The following is a 14,081-nucleotide window of genomic DNA, read 5'->3' as shown; positions in this document are numbered from 1 at the left end:
AAAGATTTGTGGCAAAGTACCCTGGCTTAGCGAATGTCCTGAAGCAGGCCAGGAAGTTCTGTGGGCATTTGAGGCGGTCTTACACAGCCATGGCACGCTTTGCGGAAATTCAGCGCAAAAACAACATGCCGGTGAGACGCCTCATTTGCGATAGCCCGACTCGCTGGAACTCGACCCTGCTCATGTTCTCCCGCCTGCTAGAACAGAAGAAAGCCGTGACCCACTACCTCTACAACTACAGTAGAATGAAACAGTCTGGGAAGATGGGGATGTTCTGGCCCGACAACTGGACACTGATGGAAAATGCATGCAGGCTCATGCGGCCGTTTGAGGAGGTGACCAACCTGGTGAGCCGCAGTGAGGGCACCATCAGCGACTTAATTCCCTACGCTTACTTCTTGGAGCGTGCTGTGCGTAGAGTGGCGGATGAAGCTGCGAATGAGCGTGACCAGGAACCGTTACGGCAGGAACAGGCATGGGACCAATTTTCATCAGACCCAGCTGTTTCCTCAACACCTGCGGCAGCACAGAGGGGGGAGGAGGAGGAAGAAGAGAAGTCGTGTGCAGAAGACGAGTCAGACTCAGAGGATGATGAGCAAGGTGTTTCTTTGGGGGAGGAGGAGGAGGAGGAGGAGGGTACAGCGGCAGGAGAACAACCTCAGCAGGCATCGCAAGGGGCTTGTGCTGCTCAACCTTCCCGTGGTATTGTTCGCGGCTGGGGGGAGGAGGTTGACTTACCTGACGTCACTGAGGAAGAGCAAGAGGAGATGGAGGGTACTGGATCCGACTTTGTGCAGATGTCGTCTTTTATGCTGTCCTGCCTGTTGAGGGACCCCCGTATAAAAAACCTCAAGGGGAATGAGCTGTACTGGGTGGCCACACTACTAGACCCTCGGTACAGGCACAAAGTGGCGGACCTGTTACCAACTCACCGGAAGGTGGAAAGGATGCAGCACATGCAGAACCAGCTGTCAACTATGCTTTACAATGCCTTTAAGGGTGATGTGACGGCACAACGCCAGCAAGGTACCACTGCCACTAATCCTCCTCCCGTGTCCACGCAGTCAAAGACAGGACACTCCAGCGATCTCATGGTGATGTCGGACATGCGGACGTTCTTTAGTCCAACGCCTCGCCGTAGCCCTTCCGGATCCACCCTCCACCAACGCCTGGAACGGCAGGTAGCCGACTACCTGGCCTTAAGTGTGGATGTAGACACTGCTGTGAACAGCGATGAGGAACCCTTGAACTACTGGGTGCGCAGGCTTGACCTGTGGCCAGAGCTGTCCCAATTTGCCATCCAACTTCTCTCCTGCCCTGCCGCAAGCGTCCTGTCAGAAAGGACCTTCAGCGCAGCTGGAGGCATTGTCACAGAGAAGAGAAGTCGCCTAAGTCACAAAAGTGTTAAGTACCTCACCTTTATCAAAATGAATGAGGCATGGATCCCGGAGGGCTGCTGCCCGCCCCAAGACTAAGTCAGTCCCCGCACACACAGCATCTCTGCCTGCACGCCGTGTGACTGGCTGCCTGGCCTGCCCCAAGAAGACTAAGTCGCTCCCAGTCCCTCCACACAGCATGTCTGCCTGCAGGCCGCTTGACTACCTTCTCCGCCACCACCAACAGGGTCCGGGACTCCAGGCGGATTGCTGAATTTTTTTAGGCCGCTGCTAGCAGCGGCCGCTGTAATAATTTTTCTGGTGCGTGTACATGACTGCCTAATTTTTCTGGCTGCACTGCGGGCAGCTGCAACAACAAAAGAAAAGGCATGTACATGCGCCCATTCCCCTTCGTGATCATTACCTTGCCGTGGTGAAGGGGCTTGCATATCACAATGAAGCAATGACCGGCGCCTAGATGAGTGTCTCGGGGGGCACACCCACGATAATAAGGTCGTTGCCTCATTGTGGTCAGACCAAATTTGATCAGCTGGACAGTCACTGTTCTGTCATTCAGCTACATCAGCCAGGCGACCATATGGGCTGTAAAGCCACCAAAACCTGCACTCTCGCCATGGTGCGCACCAGTCCAGCACGGCCGTCACTACACAAACAGCTGTTTGCGGTGCGTTACACGGTGAGTTTGGTGTGTCAGTGTGAAGCAGTACCTTAATTACACTACCTGATTGATGTATACACATGCAAGATGTTTGAAAGCACTTTAGGCCTGTCATTTAGCATTCAATGTGATTTCTGCCCTTAAAACGCTGCTTTGCGTCAAATCCAGATTTTTCCCGGGGACTTTTGGCATGTATCCCACTCCGCCATGCCCCCCTCCAGGTGTTAGACCCCTTGAAACATCTTTTCCATCACTTTTGTGGCCAGCATAATTATTTTTTTTTTCAAAGTTCGCATCCCCATTGAAGTCTATTGCGGTTCGCGAACTTTAACGCGAACCGAACCTTCCGCGGAAGTTCGCGAACCAGGTTCGCGAACCTAAAATCGGAGGTTCGGCCCAACTCTAGTGGCGGGGCATTCGGGGTTGAGTTTCAACTCCCAGAATGCGGTGGCGGGTTCTTTGGAAGGCCGACTTGGAGGCATAATCACAACAAGGACGGAATAAAGTTACCCGCAGAGCTGAGATGGAACATGGCTTGCGGCTACTTTGGTGATGGCGGCCTTGTCAGGGGACTCTGCAACGAGATGATTGATATTGCTGAAATAAGAAGAAAAGGAAAGCTGGTTATGTGAAATAGTGATTGTTTTTAGAGGGAAATTGATTATTGTATACTAACACTTTTTTAGTATTGGAATGTAACCAGCAAATAATGTTAATAAAAGCTGTGGCCTTGGTATTCCAAATAATTGTCACAGCCTGGTGTTTACAGGGGAAGGGGAACCTATGGGGCTTATCCAGGTCAAGAAAGCTCCAGAGCTGGGCAGGGCTAAGCGACAAGAGCACATGACCTGGATGGGCGAAAGGTGACCCCAGGCATCCCGATAGGTCAGGTTAGGTCAAGGTGTCAAACAAAGGCGGGCAGGAATCTGCTAGCCTTTGATATGTACAGTCCAGACAAAAGGCACTTCCTTTCAGCTCAAGTGACCAGCAGAGCAGCACCCACCCTCCCACCCGTCTGAAACAGCAGGTTGAAGGGGGAATGTGGCAGGGAAGATGTCTATTTTGTCACAGCATGGCGGGTCCTTTGAAAGGCCGACTTGGAGGCATAATCACAACAAGGACGGAATAAAGTTACCCGCAGAGCTGAGATGGAACATGGCTTGCGGCTACTTTGGTGATGGCGGCCTTGTCAGGGGATTCTGCAACGAGATGATTGATATTGCTGAAATAAGAAGAAAAGGAAAGCTGGTTATGTGAAATAGTGATTGTTTTTAGAGGGAAATTGATTATTGTATACTAACACTTTTTTAGTATTGGAATGTAACCAGCAAATAATGTTAATAAAAGCTGTGGCCTTGGTATTCCAAATAATTGTCACAGCCTGGTGTTTACAGGGGAAGGGGAACCTATGGGGCTTATCCAGGTCATGCACCATGTCTTTGTCATCTGTCAGCTTCAAAATGGCTGGGTACTGCAGTGTAAATTTCCATTGCCTTCTCACACACTCTGCACACGCAGCATTAAATTTCTGCCTTTGTTTTGAAACCTCTAGTGAAAAGTCATTAAACAGTCTGATCCCGGATCAGTGAATAATGGCGCACAGCGCCTATGCATATAAATGGCGCCGCATTAAAAAGATACGCTTATCGCTATTTATCGTTAGTACTGCATAATAATGGCGCACAGGGAAAAAAGAAGAAAAACGGCACACACTAACGTTATTTATCAATAGTGGTACACACTAACGTTATTTATCAATAATGCCGTTCATTTGCCAAACAGCACACGTTATTGCCCACAGTAACGTTATTTATCAATAGCGCCCTACATAAGCCAAACTGCAGACGTTATTTAACTGCAAAACGGTGAATGGATTTAATGTAACACTGTCAAGGTTAGCATTAGGCACCACTGGGGGGGGGGTCTTAGGGTTAGGCACCAGCATGGGGGGCTTAGGGTTAGGCACCATCAGGGGGGTCTTAGGGTTAGGCACCACCAGGGGGGTGGTTAAGATTAGGCACCACCAGGGGGGTCTTAGGGTTAGGCACCACCAGGGGGTGGTTAGGGTTAGGCACCACCAGGGGGGTCTTAGGGTTAGGCACCATCAGGGGGGTCTTAGGGTTAGGCACCACCAGGGGGGTGGTTAGGGTTATGCACCACCAGGGGGTGGTTAAGATTAGGCACCATCAGGGGGGTCTTAGGGTTAGGCACCACCAGGGGGGTGGTTAGGGTTAGGCACCACCAGGGGGGGTCTTAGGGTTAGGCACCCCCAGGGGGTCTTAGGGTTGGGCACCACCAGCTGGGTCTTAGGGTTAGGCACCACCAGGGGGGGTTTAGGGGTTAGGGATAGGTACAGAGAGGGTTCTGTGTGTTAACAATAAATAACAATAAGGCTTTAACGCTAAATAACAAGGCTTTAACGTTAAATAACAATAAGGCTTTAACGTTAAATAGCGATAAGCGGCAAACGTATTAGCGGCAACACTGTGCGCCATTATTCGCAGGCGCCATTTTCAGATGGATCCGTCTGATCCTGTGACCTTCATATTCTATAAGCTGGCCATTTTGCCTATATGCCCTTAATATAGTTGTTTTGTCAGCTAAATCTAAGTATCTCACCATCACTAGTCGTGGTCCTCGTCTGGACTCGTTCGGTTGCGGAGGGCCTACTCGGTGGGCTCGTTCGACTTTATATGTGGCTTCTAGGCATATTTTGGGACCAGCTCTGGTTTATAGGTTTCAGGTAGGCCTACAACTCTCAAGTTGTTGTGTCGAGACCTGTTTTCAAGGTCTTGAAGTTTATCATACATCTCCTTGTTGCTTTTTAGTAATGCCTTTGTGGTGCTTTTTTGGGTCGCATAGTCGTCTTTTATATTTGAAATGCGCATTTCTGCTTGAGAGATAACAATAACAATAATATTTATATAGCGCTTTTCTCCCTGGGGACTCAAAGCGCTCTGACCCTGCATTATGCAGTCTCAAAGGCTAGGGAAAAGAGGTGCGTTTTTAGCCTTTTTTTTAAAGCTGTCCAGAGAGGGAGCCTCTCGTACTGATTGTGGAAGTGAGTTCCATAGAGTAGGGGCTGCGTAGGAAAAGGCCCGAGCACCAAATGTTAAGTGTATCCTGGGAATAATCAGCTTCATCTTGTTGGCAGAGCGGAGGGTGCGTGGAGGGACATAAAGTTCCAATAGATCCGCTATGTATTTGGGTCCCATGTGGTGTCAGCAGGCAGATCTTAAAATTGATTCTCCATTTTACTGGCAACCAGTGAAGAGTTTGCAGTACTGGGGTGATGTGTGAGCTGCGGGGGGCATTGGCTAGGAGTCTGGCTGCAGCATTCTGTACTAGCTGTAAGGGGCGCAGAACCTTTTCTGTAGATCCGATGAACAGGGCGTTGCAGTAGTCTAGGCGGGAGGATACAAATGCATGAACCAGGGCAGGTAGGTCTTCAGCTGGGATAAGGTGTTTGATTTTCGCTATATTTCTTAGATGGAAGAAGGAAGACTTGACGTCAGCTGATATCTGCTGTTTGAGTTTTAGATTTCCATCCAGGATCACCCCAAGGTTTCGCACAGAGTCTTTATACTGTACAGTATCTCCCCCAATTGCTAGTTTGAGGTGGTGAGCGTTTTGAACTTTATCTATCATGTGTGGACCACCTCTGTTTTGTCAGAGTTCAGCCTCAGCCAGCTGGTGTTCATCCAATTTTGTAAATCCACTAGACACGCATTTATGGATGCTGATGGGTCTTGGGTGCCAGGCTTGAAGGACAGATACAGTTGTGTGTCATCTGCATAACAATGGTATCCTAGGCCATAGTTCTGGATTATTGTGCCCAGTGGGAGCATGTAGACTGCAAAGAGTAATGGTGATAGTACAGAACCCTGTGGAACTCCATAGGGAAGTGGCACTGGATTAGAGTAGTGTGTGCCCAGACATACTTGCTGTGTCCTGCCAGATAGGAAGGTCGGAAACCAGCTAAGAACAGTACCCCTTAGGCCACAGTAATTCTTCAGTCGCTGGATTAGTATTTCATGATCCACAGTATCAAATGCTGCAGACAAGTCAAGAAGAATCAAAATTGAGCAATCACCCTTGTCCCTTGCAGTAAGTAGATCATTCATTACTCGGACTAATGCTGTTTCAGTGCTGTGCCTTTTCCTGAATCCTGACTGAAAAGTATCAAAGATGTTGTTATCTGTAAGCCTGGCTTCCAGCTGGTTGGCGACTACTTTTTCGATAACTTTTGATAGGAATGGTAAGTTCGCAACAGGTCTGTAGTTGCTTACAGAATCAGGATCTAGTGATGGTTTCTTCAAGAGGGGTTTTATGATTGCTTTCTTTAGTTCTTCTGGGAAAAGTCCACTTTGCAAGGAGCACTGAGTGATTTTGTGAAGTGCTGGCCTGATCAGCTCTGGGCACTGCATTAAGGATCCAGTTGGGCCAGGATCCAGGTCGCAGGTAGTGGGGCGGAGACTTTGAATGAGAATTCCAAAATCTTCTTCACTCAGAGTGTCAAAGACTTGCCATGGTGGTACGGTAGTAGGCAGATGCAAAGTCCAGTGGTCAATTGATGTTGGTGTAATGCTGGCATGGATGGTAGACACCTTGTTTGTGAAGAAGGCAGAGAATTCTTCACACCTTTCCCTGGAGAATGTGGTTGGGGCTTTTAGGCAGGAAGGATTGCAGAGTGATTCCACTGTGTGGAAGAGTTGACCAGCTCTGTTGTTGGCTGTAGATATTTTGTGCGAGATAAAGTCTGATTTTTTTCTTGGTTATTGCTTGTTGGTATTGTCTGAGGTGTTGAATTAGGCTAGATTTGTGCTCCTCAGACCCTGATTTACGCCACTGTCTTTCAAGTCTGCGCCCTTTCTTTTTTAGATCCATGATGGTTTTGTCAAACCAATTAGCTTTCTGCTTTTTGGTTGCTGATTTGGTGTGCCATGGGGCAATACTGTCAAGTGTTTCATAAATATAATGTTGTACTGGGTTACTAGAGTGTTTGGGTCCATTTGACTGTAGAGCAGATTTGTAAAATCCAGGTTGGCAGTTATCCTCTCCGGTGTTAATTTATTCAGGGGACGGATTTTGATTGTTTCTTTAGGGAGCTGCTTGATAGGGTGATGTTCAATAGTAAACTGTATTATGTGATGGTCTGACCACACCACTGGGGTTACTGTTATGTTACTAATGTCCATTCCAAGATGGAACAGTAAGTCTAGCGTATGCCCTCCTCTGTGGGTTGCAGATTTTACAACTTGTGTGAAGCCTAGTCCACCCATGAGATTTATTAGTTCATTTGCATTTTGTGATTGATTGTCATCAGCCCAGACATTGAAGTCACCAAGGATGATCCATCTCGGATAAGACAGAGTTAGCATTGCCAGAAGTTCTGAGAATTCCTGTAGGAATGGGTCAGCATCTCTGGGGGGACGATAAACCACTAAAATTTTGAAGCCTTTACCAGCTGAGATCTGGGCACCTATACATTCAAAAGACTTTGTTGAGCCAACATTCAGGGCTCTGAGCTGCAGAGTTGTTTTGCCACAAATTGCTACACCCCCTCCTCTGCGGTCTCGTAATTGTATGGGATGGTTGCTTCCAATGTGGGGCCCGCATTGGCATCAATCCAGGTTTCAGTGATGCATGAAAAATCACATGTCTGAATAAGGTACGCAATAATGGCTGTCTTATTGTTTATAGAGCGGGCATTGCAGAGCAATGCTGTGACTGCATGGGGCTTAGCATTGGCGACTGGGTTCACTGCTGGGGTGTTACTGCATCTCTGACTAGGGACATGGTAACTTCTGCTACTTTCAGCCTCTGATTTCCAGTACACATCACTGGAGATCGCTGGAAAGTTCTTTCCCTTGAATGGGCCTGGGTCCCTGAAGTTGGATTGAGTCTGAGTGTGGCATTATTTATGGGCCTGGCCACCTTTTTTTCCTCTGTGCGTTTTATTTAAAATCCCTAGAGATTGCAGCAAATAAGCTTGTTTTTTCCCAATGTGAGATGCAGCTCTTGATGGCCTGAGAGATAGTAAGATGCTGGCTGTATAGATTAACATTGCTCTTTGGGAAGGAATGCGAGTAGTGTGAGTCTGTAGCTCTTTGTGCACCTTTTTAAGTGACTGCATAATGGCTGTCTGGATCATGGCCTCTAGGTCGGGTCGGAGCTGCTCTACCACTGCCCTAGCAATTTTAGCGTATTGCATGCGTGGCTCACCTCCCTAAGTCGTGCCCTCCGAGTCCGTGCCCCATTCTTGGGTGTGTGGGTGATCTGACCACTCCTCTACTCCCTCCACATCTTGTTTCCGCACTGGAGACTGGTGGTGTGAGCCCTTCGTTCGGTGGAACCGGAAGTCCACCGGCAATGGCATTTTAGGCTCAGTTATTGGGTGCAGAGATGGAGCAGATTGTCCTGACTGTTGCAGCTGCAGTCCGCGAACAGCCTGAGACAAAGTGTCCAATTGCTGCTGTTGGTTGGTTACGGTATTGCTGAGGTTACCAACCGCCAGTGTGAGGGTTTGAACTTGTTTACAAAGTTCTTCCATATCAACGTTTACTGGTCTGCTCTAATGTACCGATTCTGCTAGTGAGTGAGAACACTAGCAGACAGACAGAAATCAGAGACTCCCTGAAGGGAGACACCAAATAGTTATAGACAGTGTCAGTGAAGGCAGAACTGACACTGCAATACAGATAAGAGAATAGTCAGACAAAATTAATCGGCAACAGATCTGATAGGTGAAGTGCAAAATCGGCAGACAAGATCAGAGAGAGTATACAGGCAGAGGTCGGCAACAGATCAGATTGGCAGAGGTACAGAATCGTAAGGCAAAATCAGAGTAAGTGTTCAGGCAGAGGTCGGCAACAGATGAGATTGGCAGAGGTACAGAATCGTAGGCAAACAGAAGTCAGATAAACAGGCAAAAGTCAAACACAGTAATATCAATAATAATAGCTGAGCTAGTATGGGATCCCGGGGTCCTGCCAGTTCAAGCCACACACAGACTGACTAAGGTCTGAAGCCTTCAAGTGTTAGCTAGAGCAGACAGTGAGCAAGTGTCAGAACGGCACTTAAGAAGCTCGGGTAAGCCGAACAACATGCCCTTAACCTACTCAGCCAAACCAGATCTGGAGGTGGAGCCATGCGTGTCAGCTGACCGACTGTCAGCTGACATGCTTCCTAAGCGCATAAGAGGTGACACGCTGACAGCGTGTGCGTCCACCCTCCTTCTGTGCCTGTGTGTCACGTGAGTGAACCCCAGCTGAGGAGCCGCTGACGTCATCTCCAGCAACGCGGCCAGCCGATCCGGAAGTCGCAGACACGCTGCTGGCTGCTGCAGCGGAGGTAAGCTCCGCAGATCTGACACGTGCATACCTGTTAACTGCACCTGTGTGACTGCATATTGTATTAGTCAAGTCAGTGCATACCTTTCACTTCATGGAGAAAAGGCACAAACTGCAATGGGAAGAGCACCAGAGGAAAAACAGCACACACAAGAAAAGCCACCCTTCTTCTCCTCTTCCTCCTTCAGGTGCAGCATCTTCAGCCGATTTCTCCCTTGCACCTTCACAGCCACCCTCCTCCACTCCGCCTCTGACCTTGAGCGGTTCCTGCTCCTCTGCCCACAGCAGCCAGGTGTTTGTGAAGGAAATCTTTGAGCGGAAGAAGCCAATTTATGCCAGTCACACCCTTGCAAAGCGTCTGACAGCTGGCTTGGCGGAGCTGTTAGCTCGCCAGCTGTTACCATACCAGCTGGTGGACTCTGAGGCCCTCCATAAATTTGTGGCTATTGGGACACCGCAGTGGAAGATACCAGGCCGCAATTATTTCTCTAAAAAGGCGATACCCAAACTGTACCGTGAAGTTGAGAGGCAAGTGGTGTCATCTCTGGCACACAGCGTTGGGTCAAGGGTCAAACTTACCACGGATGCCTGGTCTGCCAAGAACGGTCAGGGCAGGTACACTACTTACACAGCCCATTGGGTCAACCTGGTGACCGATGGCAAGCAGGGAGTACGTGGCTGTGCAGTGGACCAACTTGTAAAACCTCCACGGCTTGCAGGCAGGCCTCCTGCCACCTCCTCTCCTCCTGCTACATCCTCTTCGCTGTTGTCTTCCTCCTCCTCCTTGGCTGAGTGGCAGTTCAACTCTACTGGTGCTGCGATCTCCTCTCCAGCTACACAGCCCCAGCTCCCCGGAGCCTATGCTGCATGCCAGGTACGACGGTGTCACTCCATCTTAGACATGTCTTGCCTCAAAGCGGAGAGTTACACTAGAGCAGCTCTCCTGGCTACTCTTAACAAACAGGTGGATCAGTGGCTGACCCCGCACCAGCTGGAGATTGGCAACGTGGTGTGTGACAACGACAGCAATCTCATTTCCGCATTGAATTTTGGAAAGCTGACACATGTACCCTGCATGGCACATGTGCGGAATCTAGTCATTCAAAGATTTGTGTCAAAGTACCCAGGCTTAGAGGACGTCCTGAAGCAAGCCAGGAAGTTGTGTGGGCATTTCAGGTGGTCTTACATGGCCATGGCATGCTTTGCCGATATTTAGCTGAGAAACAAGTTGCCGGTGAGACGCCTGATTAGCGATAGCCCGACTCGCTGGAATTCGACCTTCCTTATGTTCTCTCGCCTGCTACAACAGGAGAAAGCCATCACCCAGTACCTCTACAACTACAGTAGAAGGACACAGTCTGGGGAGATGGGGATGTTCTGGCCCAACAACTGGACACTCATGCGAAATGCATGCAGGCTCATGCGGCCGTTTGAGGAGAAGACTGTAACGATTGGTGTCAGCAAGCAGAGATTCTGATTATTGGTGATCTGCAGTATCACCAATAATGCAGATGCTATACCTGATTATATGGTGATCTGCAGAATCACCAATAATGCAAGTATAGCGCGACACAGTACAATCGTAAGCAAGAGGGTGCTTGGTGCAATCGAGTATCTCTATAGGGCACAGAGATACAACCTCCAGGCAAGCTGGAACAGCAGACAACAATAATATACAGCATAAATACAAGTCTGTGGAAAAATCCACCACACAGTAATTCCTCAGAGGTGTGGTTACCTCTGAATGGGAACCCCGTGTGTGAGATCCTCCAAAGGACGGAGTGGAGGAATCTCGGCCTCTAGCAGCAAGGGTTTGCTAGTGGCGGTCGTTTTCAAAGAGGCAAGCCTCTGATAGAACCCTACAGTGGGAGATGTTCCACTGAAGGGAGAAAGGTCAGACAAAATGAGGTTCGGCAACAGATCAGGCAGCAGCAGTACAGAAATGTGAGACAAGAGAATAGTCGGAAACCAAGCCAATAGTCGATAACGGTACGGGCTGGCGAAGTACAGAATCAGGAAGCAGAAGAGTAGTCAAGACAGGCACAGAATCATACATGATAAATCAAGACAGTATAATATGTGTATATATTGGTGATAAACCAATATATAACACAATCTCAAATACAAGGCAGACTAGGTCTGAGTGCTGACACAGGGTATCGCAAACACAAGTGTGATTGAAAAGCACTTCCTTATATACTGCCTGGGAGAGAAGTCTCCACCCCAGGCAGCAACCAATCAGAGCAGGCTAAAATGTCAGCTGACCTCCAGGTCAGCTGACACGCTTTCTAAGAGTATAAAGGCGTGTCTGACGCGCGCGCGCCCCCCCCTGGAGGCAAGGTGGCAGAGTCCTGGTGAGCAGCATGCTGGTGAGTTTGGAGCAGAGCGCTCGGACGGGTTTGCGCAGCGGATGCGGACGAATTTCCGCATCCCTGCGTCGGAAGGTCTGCTTACCGGACTGGATGCGACCATTTTTCCGCAATTCATCCGGCATTGCTGATTTTTTGTTACAGTACCCCTCCCTCTAGGCGTGGACTCCGGACACGTCCCACCTGGCCTGTCAGGATGAAGCTCATGAAACCGTCTCCTAAGATTGTCTGCATGTAAATCGCCTGTTTTGACCCAGGCTCTTTCCTCTGGACCATACCCTCTCCAATGCACCAAGTACTGTACTGAGCCCTGAACTCGCCTAGAGTCCAAAATCTCCTCAACTTCCCACTCGGGCTCACCATCAACCATGACAGGGTGAGGAGGGAGGGAATCCAACTGGACAGCCGGCTTCAAGAGCGACACATGAAAGGTTTTCCCACCTTTAGGGAATGCGGTAAACTGACTCTCTAAGACACGCTTTTAACCCTTTCAGAAATTGGATATGGTCCAATATACCTGGGCCCCAGTTTCGCGGACGGCTGTCTCAGAGCTATATGCCGAGTTGACACCCAAACCTTGTCCCCTGGTTTAAACTCCCACTCCGGAGATCGTCTCTTATCTGCCTGCCTCTTCTGTATGCAAAAAGCCTTTTTTAGATTTTCCCCGACCTTAGCCCAAATCCTCTTAAAAGATTCCTGCCACTCCTCCAGAACAGGGAACGGAGATGCCGTCACTGGCAAGGGAGAAAATTTGGGGAACTTCCCATTGACTATCTGAAAAGGCGCATAACCAGAGGACTCATTCCTGAGATTGTTATGTGCGAATTCTGCAAATGGTAAAAAATTCGCCCACTGATGTTGGGCGTCCGCCACATAACATCTCAGGAACTGTTCCAAGGACTGATTGATCCTTTCCGTCTGACCGTTGGTCTGCGGATGGTAACCTGATGAAAAAGACAATGACATACCCATCCCCTTACAGAAGGCCTGCCAGAACCTGGAGACAAACTGGACCCCTCTGTCCAAGACCACATTTTCCGGAATACCGTGTAATTTAAAGATGTTTTGAATAAAAAGATCTGCTAATTTTTGAGCAGTAAGGAAACCACTCAAAGCCACAAAGTGGGCCATCTTACTGAATCTGTCAGTGACTACCCATGTGACAGTCTTCCCGTTGGAAACCGGAAGTTCTCCTACAAAGTCCATGGAAATGTGCGTCCATGGCTCCTGAGGGGAGGGCAGAGACTGTAAAGTTCTGACTGGAGCTAGTCAGGAGGGTTTGCTCCTGGCGCAGATGGTACAGGTTTTAACAAACTCCCTGTAATCTGGTTGTAACGATGGCCACCAGACAGATCTACACAATAATTCTTGGGTTCTGGTAATGCCAGGATGTCCAGCATTCTTGTGTCCATGAAACAACTGCAATACTTTGGGACACAAGAAACAAGGAACATATAGAACCCCTTCTGGTTTCCCCTATGGGACTTCCAACTGGAAAGGGCCTAAGAGGCTAACAAGATCCTCAACAATTTCAGTGGCTTCCAGGATGATCTCTTTTGACAGAATACTCTCTGGGGAAGGAGATGGAGCAGTCTCAGGTTCAAAACAACGAGAAAGGGCGTTTGCTTTAACGTTCTTACTCCCTGGTGTAAACGTAATTATAAAATTAAAACGGGAGAAAAAGAGAGCCCATCTAGCCTGTCTGGGGGTGAGTCTTTTAGCCTTTTCAATGTACTTTAGGTTTTTATGATCTGTGCATACGGTTATTACATGCTCTGCCCCCTCTAACCAATGGCGCCATTCTTCAAAAGCAAGCTTAATGGCCAACAATTACCTGTTCTCAATTTAATTTCTCTGGGCAGGGGAGAATTTTCTAGAAAAGAAAGCACAGGGATGAAGTTTGTCCTGACGTCCTGAACGTTGAGACAACACTGCTCCCACTCCAACCTCCGAGGCATCCACCTCCACTATGAATGGATACGCAACATCTACATGATGTAATATGGGATCAGTACAGAAAGCTTCTTTTAGAGAGGAAAATGCTGCACATGCTTCTTTTGACCAATGAGAGGCATCAGCCCCCTTCTTAGTCAAGTTAGTAAGTGGAGATACCACAGAAGAGAACCCCTTGATAAACTTTCTGTAGTAGTTTGCGAATCCCAAGAATCTCTGAAGTTCTTTAAGCCCAGATAGTTATGGCCATTCCCTTACAGCAGAGACCTTCTTGGGATCCATGGACAACCCTGTAGTGGAGATAACGTATCCCAGAAAGGCAATCTCCTTTACTTCAAAAACACATTTTTCT

This window comes from Hyperolius riggenbachi, chromosome 2, assembly GCF_040937935.1.
Source record: "Hyperolius riggenbachi isolate aHypRig1 chromosome 2, aHypRig1.pri, whole genome shotgun sequence".
NCBI classification, from domain to species: Eukaryota; Metazoa; Chordata; class Amphibia; order Anura; family Hyperoliidae; genus Hyperolius; species Hyperolius riggenbachi.
This window is presented reverse-complemented; position numbering follows the sequence as displayed.